The 14,991-nt window shown below is 38.1% G+C and overlaps 1 protein-coding gene across 1 annotated transcript in view; it reads right to left on the bottom strand.

The window, feature by feature from the left end:
* The window catches only part of LOC150085562 (RNA-binding region-containing protein 3), a 201,272-nt gene extending 191,838 nt beyond the window's left edge, over positions 1–9,434 (bottom strand). The window contains exon 1 of the mRNA XM_090373348.1: positions 9,342–9,434. The gene's annotated coding sequence lies outside the window, so the exon portion shown is untranslated. The remainder of the gene's footprint in view (positions 1–9,341) is intronic.
* Positions 9,435–14,991: the final 5,557 nt, after the last annotated feature.

Here is a 14,991-nt window from a genome sequence, read left to right as displayed (position 1 = left end):
TCTGCTGTTATTTTCTGTATTTATTAATGATGTTGATGAAAGTAAATCAGGCTTAAAGTCTAAGTTTGCAGATGATAAGAAGGTTGACAGGGTTGTTAATAACAATTATGAAAGTACACTACTGCAACTAGAAAAGTTGAGTAGATGGGCTGAGAGGTGGCAAGTAAAGTTTAACCTTGAAAAATGTAAAGTTTTGCATATGAGTCGAGTAACCCCAGAGTAATGTATCAATTGCATGGTACTACACTCAATGAGGAGGACCCAGGATAATTGTGCAGTCAGATATGAAGTTTTCTGAACAGTGCAAACAGTCTGCAAGAGTAGATCATTGTGTCTTATCAATGACATACAAGAATTTTTCTAGCAGGGATAAGGAGGTGATTATACCCTTATATAAGGCAATGGTCAGGCCACACCTCGAGTACTGTATACAGGTCTAGAGGTTTCATTTTAGGAAGGATGTAGAGCTGTTGGAATGAGTACAGAGAAGGGCAATGCCAATGCTGAGATTAGTGAATGGAACGAAGGGTTGCTCTTAAGAAGAAAGGCTGAAGCAATGTCACATTGCTTCAGTTTGGAGACTAGGCACCTGCAAGGTGATCTGATTGAGTATAAGACCGTCAATGGTTTGAAGGTCTTATACTCAATATGAAGTGTATAAGACCTTCAATGGTTTGAGCAAGCTCAATCCTGATGAGAGTCTTCCTCTTCCCAAATTAATCACCTGATGGGACAAATTCAAATTGAGGAAAAACAGTTGTAGAATAGATGTGTGGAAATTTGCATTTAGCCAGCAGGTGGTTGATTTCTGGAACAAAATTCCATCTGTCATTGTAAATAAATTCAAGGCAGAACTAGACAAACGTTTGGAGTAAATTGGATGAGTGAAATTGGAAGGGTTTTACTTTTTTTTCTTTTTTTTTGGCTGATACTGTATAAGCTTGCTTTCTTGCTTCATATTGCCTCTACTAATGCCAATGCTAACATATCAGCCAAAAAAAAAAAAAAAACCTTCCCGTTTCACCCATCCATTTACGCCAAAAGTTTGTCTAGTTCAGCCTTGAATTTATTTAAGCTGTCAACTTATCTGTCCACAACAACAGATGGAAGTTTGTTCCAGCAAACAACTACCAGCTGGCTAAAGGCGAATTGCTGCACATCTATTCTACAACTGTCAGCTTACAACATGCAACTTATTCATCCATCCATGCAAGGACCATTAAACACCTCAATCAGATCTCCCTTCACATGCCTAGTCTCAAGATGCTTCAATTTGCATAACTGAAGCCTTTCTAGATAAGAGCATCTGTTCCTCTTTCTAGTTAAGAGTCTTGTCTAGATGATCCTGCAATGCATCTTTAACCAGTGACTCCATTATTTTACCCGGAACAGAAGTTAAACTAACTGGTCTGTAATTACTCGTGTCACCGTTCGATCCCCCTTTGTGAATTGGGGATACATTTGCACATCTCCAGTCCGTGGGAACCTCTCCTGGGTCCAATGATGCTCTCATAATTATGGCTAAGGGTTTGCTTATTTGCTTTGCCGTCTCCTTTAATATAACTGGATAGATCCCATCCACCGCAGGTGATTTTCCTAAGTTTAACTTCAACAATTTCTCCTCCATTTTGCTCTCAGTTATTACAAAACCATTAAGAATCCTGCTACAATTTAATAACCTTCTGCCATTTTCAAAACTTAATAATTCCTCAGGTGTGAATGTAGACACAAAATACTCATTAAGTTTGTTTGCTATCTGAGCAATCAAGTGGACCAATCAGGTTCATCCCCTTCCTTTTAGAGTTTATATAAGTAAAGAAATCCTTGCTGTTTTTCTTAGCATCTTTCGCCAAGGATTTCACATTTGTGTATACTTGCGTATACACCATTGCCAGGAGTTGGTAAGTAAATTTGCTGAATTTGAGGTATTGCTCAAAACATCAAAGCCAGATATTGTTAGGACATCAGAGACGTGATGTCAAACAGATGTAAGGAATGCAGAAATGGAATTTGGGGAGTACATTATTATTATTATTATTTTAGCGTTGCCCATAATTAAATACATTAACCCGTATTTTTGTCTGTAAATTGCGTATGTTCTATAGTTGATTTCCTGACGAAAAAACCGCAGTTACTTGGGAGAAAAATCTTGCTATCTACGCCTGAGACCAACTAACTCAGCCACGGAGTGAAAAAAGCCCATTAAGATTCCTCGGGTCATCGAAGGGATTCGAACCCAGGCCTTTCCACCCGGTGTGGGGACCACGGTGACGATACCACTGTGCTACCGGCGCAGACAATTTGGAGAGTACAATGTGTACAGAAAGGATAAACAGGATAGGAAGGGAGGACGGGTTATACTATCAGAAACACATTAAAGCCAGTCGACATCGCGGGACAGTGCAATGTGGAGTCAGTTTGGTATGACGTAATCATTGGGAAACCAAATTTCAGAGTAGCAGTGTGTTATAGGCCTAATGACTCTGATTAGTATAACAAGGAACTGTAGAGGGAAATAGAGTGGGCAAGTAAATCAGCAAGCCTCATAATGGGAGGATTTTAATTTCCCACATATTGACTGTAATTTTTGGTTTGGTCACTGACACATTAGCAAGGCTTTTGTGGATTTATTGGATGATTGTTTTCTACATCAAAATGTTCGGGAGGCAACTTCTGGGAGTAATTATTTTGATCTCATTATCAGTAGTGATTCTTCATGCATTAAGAATCTGCAGATAAAGGAACAAGTAGGTGGCAGTGATCACAGTTTGGTGAAGTGGGATTTACTCAAAGTGGTAACAACCATGAAGGGTAAAGGGAAGGGTTTTTGCTTTCGTAAAGGCAACTACGGCGGTCTGAGACAGTATTTAAATTCTATACGGTGGGACCAACTGATGTTGTTACCAACAGCAAATTCAAAATAGGAAGCATTCAAAGAATTTATCTTGAAAGCTACTAGGCTTTACATACCAACTAATAAATAATGTTGAAGGTTTAGGCCTAAATGGATGTCAGAGGAACTAATGAGACATATGGCAGGGAAATAAAATGCATGGGATACATTAAAATTAATGGGTTAAATGGAAGCCTATGATACTTGGGAAACTTGATTGGGAAACAGCAACCCCAGAGCAACGTATCAACTCTGGGGTACTACACTGACAGTGGTAGAGAATGAAAGGACTCTGGGGGTGGTTGTGCAAGCAGATATGAAGTTTTCTGAGCAATGCAGAAGGGCTACAAGAGTAGCTCATGGGGTATTGTCGATGATATATAGGAATTTTTCTAGCAGGGATAAGGAGGTGATTATTCCTTTCTATAAGGCAATGGTCAGGCCACACCTAGAGTACTGTATACAGGTCTGGAGGCCACATTTCAAGAAGGATGTAGAGATGCTGGAACGAGTACAGAGAAGGGCAACAAGATTGGTGAATGGAACAAAGGGTTGCTCTTACGAAGAAAGGCTTCAGTTTTGCAAATTACAGTGTCTGGAGACTAGGCACCAGCGATGTGATCTGACAGAGGTGTATAAAGCCTTGAATGGTTTGAGCATGTTCAATGCTGATGGGATTCTTCCTCTTGCTCGGAATAATCACCTGAGAGGGCATAAATTCAAATTGAGGAAAGACAGATGTAGGATAGACATGAGGAATTTTCCTTTAGCCAGCGGGTTGTTGGTTGGTGGAACAGACTTCCATCCCTTGTCGTGGAGGTTCATAGCCTGAATAAGTTTAAGGCTCAGCTGAACAGGTATTTCGAACGAACAGAGGGGTGAAGTGGAAGTGGTTTTTTTTTATTTATTTATTTATTTTTGGCTGATTCTGCATAAGCTTGCTTTCTTGCATCAGAATGCCTCTACTAGTGCTAATACATATTAACGGGTCTGTAACCAAGTCACAAAGCAGATTAGGCAGGCAAAGTATGATTATGAGAAATCTTTGACAAAGAATGCAAAGCAAATCAGCATAGAATTCTTTACCTCTGTAAACTCTAGAAGGAAAGGGATGAATTGGATTGGTCCATTGGATACTGATGGTTCAACTGTTGATGATCCTGCTCAGGTGGCTAACAAACTAAAAGAATATTTTGCCTCTACATTCACATATGAGGAGTTATTAAGGGAGGGGAATGCCAGAGGTGAGCTAAACTCTGGCAGTGAGCTAGTTGATTTTGTAATAACTGAGAGGAAATTGGAGGAGAAACTGTTGAAGATAAACATAAAAAAGGCACCTGGGGTGGATCGGATCTATCAAGTTATATTAAAGGAGGCAGAAAAGTAAGCAAGCAATCCGTTAGCCATAATTATGAGAGCTTCATTGGACTCAGGGGAGGTACCCACAGACTGGAGACGTACAAATGTAACCCCAATTCACAAAGGTGGATCAAAGGCTGACACAAGTAATTATAGACCTGTGAGTTTAACTTCTCTTCCAGGAAAATTAATGTCATCACTGGTTAAAGAAGCACTGCAGGATCATCTTGACAAAATTCAGGTATAGCCCAGACACAGCATGGTTTTGTTATGAGAAGGTCTTGCCTGACCAATTTAATTGGATACTATGATGTAGTTACAAAAGAATTGGATGAAGGGAATAACTTTGATATTATATATTTGGATATTAGAAAGGCTTTTAATACTGTTGCACATGGAAGACTGCTGCACAAATTGGAGCAGTGTGCCATTGGTGGCAAATTGTTGCTATGGATAAAGCGACGGTGAGTGGCAGAAAACAGAGAGTGGTAATTAATGGACACTGCTCATCGTGGACTAATGTTATTAGTGTAGTCCCTCAGGGTTCAGTGTTGAGTCCATTGTTGTTTTCTGTATTTATAAATGATATTGATGATGGTTTATCAAGCTTTATGTCCAAGGTTGCAGACGATATGAAGGTTGGCAAGGTTGTTGTGGACACTAATGACAATACGCTGCTGAAAGAGGTACTAGAAAAGTTGAGCAGATGGGCTGAGAGGTGGCAAATGAAGTTTAACATTGACAAATGTAAAGTACTACATATTGGAAGCTGGAATCCCAGAATAACACATGAACTCTGTGGTACTACCCTGACAGTATTAGAGAACAAAAAGGACCTCGGGGTAATTGTGCAGGCAGATATGAAGTTCTCTGAGCAGTGCAGACGGTTTGCAAAAATAGCTTATGGTGTCTTGTCAATGATATACAGGAATGTTTCTCGAAGGGATAAGGAAGTGATTATTCCCTTGTAGAAGGGCAATGATCAGGCCACACCTTGAGTACTGTATACAGGGCTATAGGCCTAATTTTAAGAAGGATATAGATATGATGGAACGAGTACAGAGAAGTATAACAAGATAAGTGAATGAAACAAAGGGTTGCTCTTACGAAGAAAGGCTTAAATTTAGTTTGATTTAGACTAGCACCTGCGCGGTGATCTGATTGAGGTGTATAAAGCCTTGAATGGTTGAACTTGGTTGAACCAACCAAGAAATATTGTTCAAGGTTCAGGCCTAAATGGTTGTCAGATGAACTAATGAGACATGGCAGAGAAGAAAAATGCATGGGATACATACAAATTAATGGGTGACGTGGAAGCCTATGATAGATATAAGTTGGTCTGTAACCAAGTCACAAAGGAGATTAGGCAGGCAAAGGCAGATTATGAGAAATCCTTGGCAAAGGATGCAAAGAAAAACAGAAAAGAGTTCTTTACCTATTTAAACTCAAGAAGGAAAGGGATGAATCAGATTGGTCCACTGGATGTTGATGGTTCAACAGTTGAGGATCCAGCTCAGGTGGCTAACAATCTAAACGAGTATTTTGCATCTACATTCACACATGAGGAGTTATTCAGGAAGGGGAATGTCGTAGGTGAAGTAAACATTGGCAGTGAGCTAGATGATTTTCTAATAACTGAGAGGAAAGTGGAGGAGAAATTGTTGAGGATAAACATAAAAAAGGCACCCGGGGTGGATGGGATCTATCCAGTTATATTAAAGGAGGCAGCAAAGGAAGTAAGCAAACCCCTAGCCATAATTATGAGAGCTTCTTTGGACTCAGGGGAGGTACCCATGGACTGGAGATGTGCAAATGTAACCCCAATTCACAAAGGAGGATCAAAGGCTGACACAAGTAATTATAGACCTGTTAGTTTAACTTCGGTTCCAGGAAAATTAATGGAGGCACTGGTTAAAGAAGCACTGCAGGATCATCTGGACAAGAATTCAGTTATAGCTCAGACACAGCATGGGTTTGTTAAGGGCAGGTCTTGTCTGACCAATTTGATTGGATACTATGATGTAGTCACAAAAGAACTGGATGCAGGGAATAACTTTGATATTATATATTTGGATCTCAGAAAGGCTTTTGATACTGTTGCGCATGGAAGACTGCTGCACAAATTGGAGAAGTGTGGCATTCGAGGCAAATTGCTGCTATGGATAAAGGGATGGTTGAGTGGCAGAAGACAGAGTGGTAATCAATGGACACTGCTCAACGTGGACTAATGTTATTAGTGGAGTTCCTCAGGGTTCAGTGTTGGGTCCATTGTTGTTTTCTATATTTATAAATGATATTGATGATGGTGTATCAGGCTTAATGTCCAAGTTTGCAGACGATACAAAGGTTGGCAGGGTTGTTAAGGACACTACTGATACTATGCTGCTGCAACAGGATCTGGAAAGGTTGAGCAGATGGGCTGAGAGGTGGCAAATGAAGTTTAACATTGACAAATGTAAAGTACTACATATGGGAAACAGTAACCCCAGATCAACGTATCAACTCTGTGGTACTACGCTGACAGTGGTAGAGAATGAAAAGGACCTGGGGGTAATTGTGCAGGCAGATATGAAGTTCTCTGAGCAGTGCAGACGAGCTGCAAGAGTAGCTCATGGTGTCTTGTCAATGATATACAGGAATTTTTCTAGCAGGGACAGGGATGTGATTATTCCCTTGTATAAGGCATTGGTCAGGCCACACCTTGAGTACTGTATACAGGTCTGGAGGCCTCATTTCAAGAAGGATGTAGAGCTGCTGGAACGAGTACAGAGAAGGGCAACAAGATTAGTGAATGGAACAAAGGGTTGCTCTTACGAAGAAAGGCTTAAGTTTTGCAAATTACAGAGCCTGGAGACTAGGCATCGCCGAGGTGATCTGATAGAGGTGTACAAGGCTTTGAATGGCTTGAGCATGCTCAATGCCGATGGAATTCTTCCTCTTGCTCAGAATAATCACCTGAGAGGGCATAAATTCAAATTGAGGAAGGACGGATGTCGGATAGATGTGCGGAAATTCGCCTTTAGCCAGCGGGCAGTTGGTTTGTGGAATAGACTTTCATCGCTTGTTGTTGAAGTTGATAGCCTAAACAAATTTAAGGCTCAGCTGGACAGGTATTTCGAACGAATTGAGGGGTGAAATGGGAGTAGTGGTTGTTTTTTTTTTTTTTTTTTTTTTCTTTTATTTTGGCTGATGCTGAATAAGCTTGCTTTCTTGCATCATATGCCTCTACTAATGCTAATGCTAATAATAACTCGACTATCCACTTGTCCCTATTAGACTTAGAAAAGCAAAAAGGTAGAGGGAAAGTAATAGTAGGAGTGGAAGAAGAAAAGAAACTGTGTAGAAGAATGAAAGGGATAGTAACTCTTTCAACTCACACCACTCAAAAACTCAAACTCCTCAAATGGGCAACGCTTTCCCAGTGGAGGAGGCTGTTATTGCCTATTCTTGGAAACTCCGGACATCATCAGGCTCCCTCTGGTGCCATTTCAGGGCTATTTGGCCCTTCTTTGGTGTGATGACAGTTGTGAATTACATCTCCACAATATGAGAGATGCCTGATGGTGTATGATATAAGTTAGGACTCTAGTGCATTAAGGGCTTATGCCTCAAGCTGCGAAAGTTAGACTATGTATATCTTTTACAGCCAATTATAGATTAGCAAATTTGCAATAGCAATATGAGATGCCACATTGTGAAAACAAGTCACAACCGGACTGTCAGTTTTTGTGCTATGGGTGCCTACCTACCCCACTCACCAATGAGTGAGACTACTCCTCAGATGGTGTAATCTGGGTGTTGACACTTAAATGAGAATAAGTAACAATAGGCTGCTCTATCATGGTATAAGAATAGGGGCACCTCACTGAGATTTTTTTTTTTAATATGGGCACAATAAATACTAAGACTAACTGATGAGTACCTTAACGCTTACTATCATACAAACAACACTTATACAATTACTGGAATTTCCACAAAAAAATTAATGCCCATCTGTCCACATGCATCGGTACTCCAAATGGATGGTTTTCATGAAATTAAATTTTGCATTGGATTTGTTAAAAATATTTGCCAAACTAAATTTCATTAAAATTAGGAAAATAGAAATGTAGTAATTATTATTTCCTTCTACTATTATTATTATTTTTTTACATGAAATTTGTATGGAAATGAGAAATTCATAGATTAAATGTTGTACTGTTAGCTTTGGACAATCCATGCGCACTTCGCATGTATTATGCACGTCTCATGAAGATGATGTGGCTTGTGAAGAGACACATACATACCGAGAGAAAAGAGACTTAAAAATTAATAAATATATACAGTTGTAATTAAACAAAGTTTACATAATGTAAACCTATACAGCTTTATTAAGCGTTCCATAAAGTTATAATCTTAGTAATTAATTGATAAGGAGACAACTATATTCACTTTTCATTTCTATTAATCACAGAAAGCGAAAAAATCGTTTAATTTAAAGAAAACAATTGAACGCGCGAACGCACTGTGTATCTAACTTATTTTTCATTAAATGGGGAAAAATTGACATCCGAAGAGACCTTGGCAACTCTAGTCCGCTACGGGGGAAAATAAGTTTCCAATGATAGAAAAAAAATAATAATAATAAAGTAATGTACTCCCTATATCAACTACCTAACGTGTTTCTTAACTTGTTTGTTTGATATTAACTTGGTAAGCCGGAAAACTGAAATTCAATAATACCTTTCCAACTAATCTACACTCGAAAAAAAAAACAAGTTTCCAATAGTAAAACGAGTTCTCCATTTAAAACCAATTGCGAGGGAGGGGAGTAAACACCCTAACACTAACCATAGGGGGTTACGCATGCAATCACCTTCTCCCTCTTCTTCTTGCCACAATTTTGGAAGGGGGACCCTATTCTAAAAGTTTACCCTAAAAATAAATAATAAAAGAGTTTTACATAATTATAGTCTGGTATCTACCAATCATTATCAAGTTTGATTTCTTTCAAATTCCATTTTTTTGCTTTTATCCAGAATGTCAGGACGATTAAAATAAAAGTATTATGATATACAGTATTGTAATTAGTTTGTTCTCCACTTCCTACCTATTTTAATCAGTACTACAAACATATTATGCCTCAGCGCATAGATTAGAAATTGGCCAACAAAAGCATGAAATACATTACCCACAAACCAAAAATAAACTAACAGCTGTTACTCAAACGACACTACACACAAGCAGCAGCAACCTGAATGACATCTCATTCCCTACTGTAAGAAAGCAGAATTAGCATATTTAAATATTTAAAACAGTAAATCAGAGTTAAATTTAATATATTTAAATTTTTAAAACAATAAATCAGATTTAAATTTTTAAAACAATAAATCAGATTTAAATTTAATACATTTACATTTATAAAACGATAAATCAGAGTTAAATTTAATATATTTACATTTATAAAACGATAAATTTTATTTAACTCTGATTTATATAGGGTGCTGCAAATGGGGGGGGGGGTCCATTGGAAGCGCCGCACTGGGGCCCACGATCTAGGGGCACATATAGGGGGAAACATCAAAGTATGAACATAAATAAACGAGGCCCCTTAACCCATAACTCCTAAGTACCTTTGCACAGCCCTGCAGATAATAGACCTACATGAAGTTTTCTGATCGGTGAAGATAGGCTGCTAGGACAGCTTGCAGGATTTTTGATAACGATAGACAGGAATTTCTGAATATGTGATATCGAAAAATAATTTTGATATCATATACTTGGATTTCAGGAAAGCTTTTTACACTGTTGCGTATGAAAGACTACTGTACAAATTGCAGCCGAATGGTATTAAGGGTAAGTTGCAACAATAGATAAAAGGATGGTTGAGTGGGAGAAAACAGAGGGTGGTAATCAATGGGTGCCTCTTCGTGGACTAATGTTATTAGTGGAGTCCCACAGGATTCGGTATTGGGTCCACTGTTGTTTTGTATATTTATCAATAATATTGATGAAAGTATATCAGGCTTAGTGTCGAAGTTTGCAGATGATACAACGGTTGGCAGGGTTGCTAATGACAGTAATGGCTATGTGATACTGCAACAGGATGTAGAAAATTTGGACAGACGGGCTGAAAAGTGGCAACTGAAATTTATCATTCGCAAATGCAAAGTATTGCATATGGGTAGAAGTAACCCCAGAGAAACGTACCAACTGTGTGGTACTACACTTAAGGTGGTAGAAAATGAAAAAGGACCTGGGAGTAATTGTTCAGTCAGATATGAAGTTTTCTGAGCAATGCAGACAGGCTGCCAGGGCAGGTCATGGGGTTTTGTCAATGATATATAGGAATTTTGCTAGCAGGGAAAAGGAGGTGATTATCCTTCTGTATAAAGCAATGGTCAGGCCACGCCTTGAATACTACCTACAGCTCTGGAGGCCTTATTTTAGGAAGGATGTAGATTTGCTTGAGCGTGTACAGAGAAGGGCAACAAGATTGGTGAGGGGAATGAGGGAGAGAGAGGCTTAAGTTCTGCAGATTGCAGCATCTGGAGAATAGGCACTTGGGTGATCGGATTGAGCTATATAAGGCCTTAAACGGGTTGAGCACGCTGAATTCTTATAGGATTCTTTCACTTCTTCAGATTACGAACGTAAGAGGGCATAAATTCAAATTGAGGAAAGACAGAGGTAGAATAGATGTGCGGAAAGTTGCCTTTAGCCAGCGGGTGGTTAATTGCTGGAGCAAATTCCATTTGTCTTTGTGGAAGTTGATAGGTTAAATAAATTTAAGCAGGAACTGGACATGCATTGAAAGGGAATTGTTTTTTAATTTTTTTTTTTTTTTTTTTTTGGCTGATGCTGCATAAGTCCATACACTAGCTTTCTTGCCTCACATGCCACGACTACTACAATTTTGCTACCAGGACCAAGAAAGTGATTATCACATAGAAAGCAATGATCATATTTCTTTAGAGTGCTGCATGCGCCTTCAGAAACTGTATTTCAAGAAGGATGTGAGTTTGTTGTAAAGAGTGCAGAGAAAAGCAAAGATCAGTCAAGAATACGAAAGTGCATTCTGTGCCATAAAAGACTTCAGAGCAGCAAAATGTAGCGTTTGGAAACTACGAACCAATGAAAAAAATTTACTGAAATATTTAAGACTTTAAATGGATTGAGTACATTAGTGCTGATGCTATCCTTATTATTTCTCAGACAACGCACATCATTGGACATAATTGAAAAAGGATGGTTTGCAGGATAACTGTGCGATAATTTGAATTCATAGAGAGAGTGAATCAAACAAACAAAAAAAAGTAACTAGCATCCAGAGGAAAACTGGTCATAAGTCTTACCAGGAAAACACCGGTGAGCCAGGTGCTGGAGGACGGTGTGTGCACTAGTATGAGGCCACTACAAATTTTCTCTTTACTTGTTTTTTATTAACTTGGAAATAGGAAAAAATTGACATCCGAAGAGACTTTAGCAACTATAGCCCACACATGAGAAAAAAGGTTTCCAATGATAGAAAAAAAAAAAAATATATATATATATAATAACAATAGATTAACGTATTCCCTACATTAACTAATTATCAGCAGTGAAGATTCACTATTGATAATTATTAATTTCGATTTTTTAAACAATTAAAAAATCGAAAATCTTGCATTACAGTAAGAAATAATTTAAAATAATTGAAAATCAAATGAACACAATTAAAAATCATTTTAACGCAAATAAATATTTGCGTTAAACTGATTGATTTTTATTTCCGTTAATTTGATTTTTAATTGTGTTGATTTGATTTTTAATTATTTCTTACTGTAATGTAAGATTTTCGATTTTTTAATTGTTTTCTTTTAATTTCTGGAAAGTATCATATAGAAGTGTTCTACGCATCATACTGAGGTAAACCTCTCTTATTCTTTTAAACATTTTGATATCAACGTAGAACGTATTGAGCATTAGTGACATAGTGACATAGTGTTTTTTGACAAGCGGCACCGGTGCTTTCGCACAACTCCGCATTTGAATCTCTTGTGAAGTAAGACAGTACAGTACTGTCAAGGCCAGATATCATATGTTAGTGTATGTTCATGTTTGCTTAGTGCGGGTTATGTTGTTCATCTGGCCGCTTAGCCTAGGGTCTGTGGAACACCACAGACTGCTAGTTACCGTCACTGGCACTGGGAGCCGGACCAGGTATGTGGAAAGAGAACTCTGGCTGGCCGACCCTGGGGTTAGCCTGAGCTTCCCAGGGAGGGCCGAGAAAAAAAAAAAGATAAATAAATAAAATAAAATAATAAAATAAAATAAAATAAAAAAGAATAATAATAAAATAAAATAAAAAAGAATAATAATAAAATAAAATAAAAAAGAATAATAATAAAATAAAATAAAAATAAAAATAATAAATAATATAAAAAAATAAAAAAAAAAAATAATAAAAAAAATTAATAAAAAAAAAAATAATAATAAAAAAATAAATAAATAAATAAAATAAAATAAATAAAAATAAAAAAATAAATAAATAAATAAAAAAAAATTTTTTTTTTTTTTTTTTTTTTTTTTGAAATAGGAGAAGGGGTGAGAGATTGAGGAGAAGAAAGAAGGTAAGCAGAAGAGCATTATATAGCTCTGGTTCATATTATCCTCTTCAATAATATACTCGTTGTTTTCGGTTATTGTGTCATCTGCTTTGTTATTGCAGGCACGCACCTGACTGGAATCATCAACAGCACACAGATGCTGTTCTGGCAGTTGGAGGTTGGTTTAACTCTCTTTCCTGATCAATAATTTCCCTCAACACTTCCACTTCCAGGAATTTGTGGTGCTCCAACCTGTCAACCAGTACCTTCAGTTTTCCTATATCTGATGTCAAACTGTCTGTTGGCCTGGTGCGGGAGGTTCTGAACTTCGGATGTTTCGTTTTGTTTTTGTTGTGGGGTATTCAGTTGTTAGCATTAGCATTAGCATTAGCACTAGTAGACGCATCATGCGTCTACTAGTGCTAAATGCGTCTCTGTGCCATAAAAGACTTCAGAGCAGCAAAATGTAGCGTTTGGAAACTACGAACCAATGAGAAAAATTTACTGAAATATTTAAGACTTTAAATGGATTGAGTACATTAGTGCTGATGCTATCCTTATTATTTCTCAGACAACGCACATCATATTTTAATCATATGAATGTAGATCATATGTCTGATGACTACGTGCATGAGTGCCATGGACCTGCTACCTAAGGATGTGTCTTAGCACTAGTAGTATGCTGTTGAAGAAGGAGACGGCACTCTCCGAAAGCTCCAGGTTTCATTGTTTTATCGCTTTTAACCCAGTTTATTTTAGATAATTTTACTGATTTTAACTATATTTTAACTATATTGTAACTATATTTTAATCTTTATTGTATTTTATTTTATTTTCATTAAATTTTACTGTATATTATTTTATTAAGTGCATACATTCCTTACTATCCGGGCCTTTCAGAACGCATTGTATGGGCACTGCGGGAGTATCAGACCCGCTGTGTGCAACTTCCGGGTCGGAGGTTGCACACAGTGATATCTCAAGTTAAAGATCCCATAGCCAAGGACCATACTAGCAATGTGGTCTACGAGATTGAGTGCTCGGATTGTGAGGAGTGTTATGTGGGGGAAACGGGGCGACGTTTAAAGGACCGTCTGGGGGAACACACTACCGCTATCAAGACTGCTAACTATGCGAATAATATACTCGTTGTTTTCGGTTATTGTGTCATCTGCTTTGTTATTGCAGGCACGCACCTGACTGGAATCATCAACAGCACATAGATGCTGTTCTGGCAGTTGGAGGCTGGTTTAACTCTCTTTCCTGATCAATAATTTCCCTCAACACTTCCAGGAATTTGTGGTGCTCCAACCTGTCAACCAGTACCTTCAGTTTTCCTATATCTGATGTCAAACTGTCTGTTGGCCTGGTGCGGGAGGTCCTGAACTTCGGATGTTTCGTTTTGTTTTTGTTGTAGGTGTGGTTTCCATAAGGGAGCTGAATGATGGATAGGACCCTTGCCTACGTTATAGAGCTGGGGTATTCAGTTGTTAGCATTAGCATTAGCACTAGTAGATGCATAGAATGCAAGAAAAAAAAGCTTATGCGGCATCAGCCAAAAAACAAACAAAAAAAAAAAAAAAAAAAAGTCCCATTTTACCCTTCAGTTCGTTCCAAACAACTGTCCTGCTCAGCCTTAAATTTATTTAGGCTATCAATTTCCACAACAAAGGATGGAAGTCTGTTCCACCAACCGACAACCCGCTGGCTAAAGGAAAACTTCCACACATATATCCTACATCTGTCTTTCCTCAATTTGAATTTATGTCCTCTCAGGTGATCATTCTGAGCAAGAGTAAGAATCCCAACAGCATTCAGCATTACCATTAGCATTAGCATTAGTAGAGGCATATGATGCAAGAAAGCAAGCTTATTCAGCATCAGCCAAAAAAAAAAACAAAAAAAAAAAAAAAACAACCACTACTCCCATTTCACCCCTCAATTCGTTCGAAATACCTGTCCAGCTGAGCCTTAAATTTGTTTAGGCTATCAACTTCAACAACAAGCGATGAAAGTCTATTCCACAAACCAACTGCCCGCTGGCTAAAGGCGAATTTCCGCACATCTATCCGACATCCGTCCTTCCTCAATTTGAATTTATGCCCTCTCAGGTGATTATTCTGAGCAAGAGGAAGAATTCCATCGGCATTGAGCATGCTCAAGCCATTCAAA

This window comes from Mastigoproctus giganteus, chromosome 5, assembly GCF_048544385.1.
Source record: "Mastigoproctus giganteus isolate SK-2022 chromosome 5, ASM4854438v1, whole genome shotgun sequence".
NCBI lineage: Eukaryota > Metazoa > Arthropoda > Arachnida > Uropygi > Thelyphonidae > Mastigoproctus > Mastigoproctus giganteus.
The sequence above is the reverse complement of the archived record's forward strand: the minus strand, read 5'-3'. Positions and strand labels throughout refer to the sequence as shown.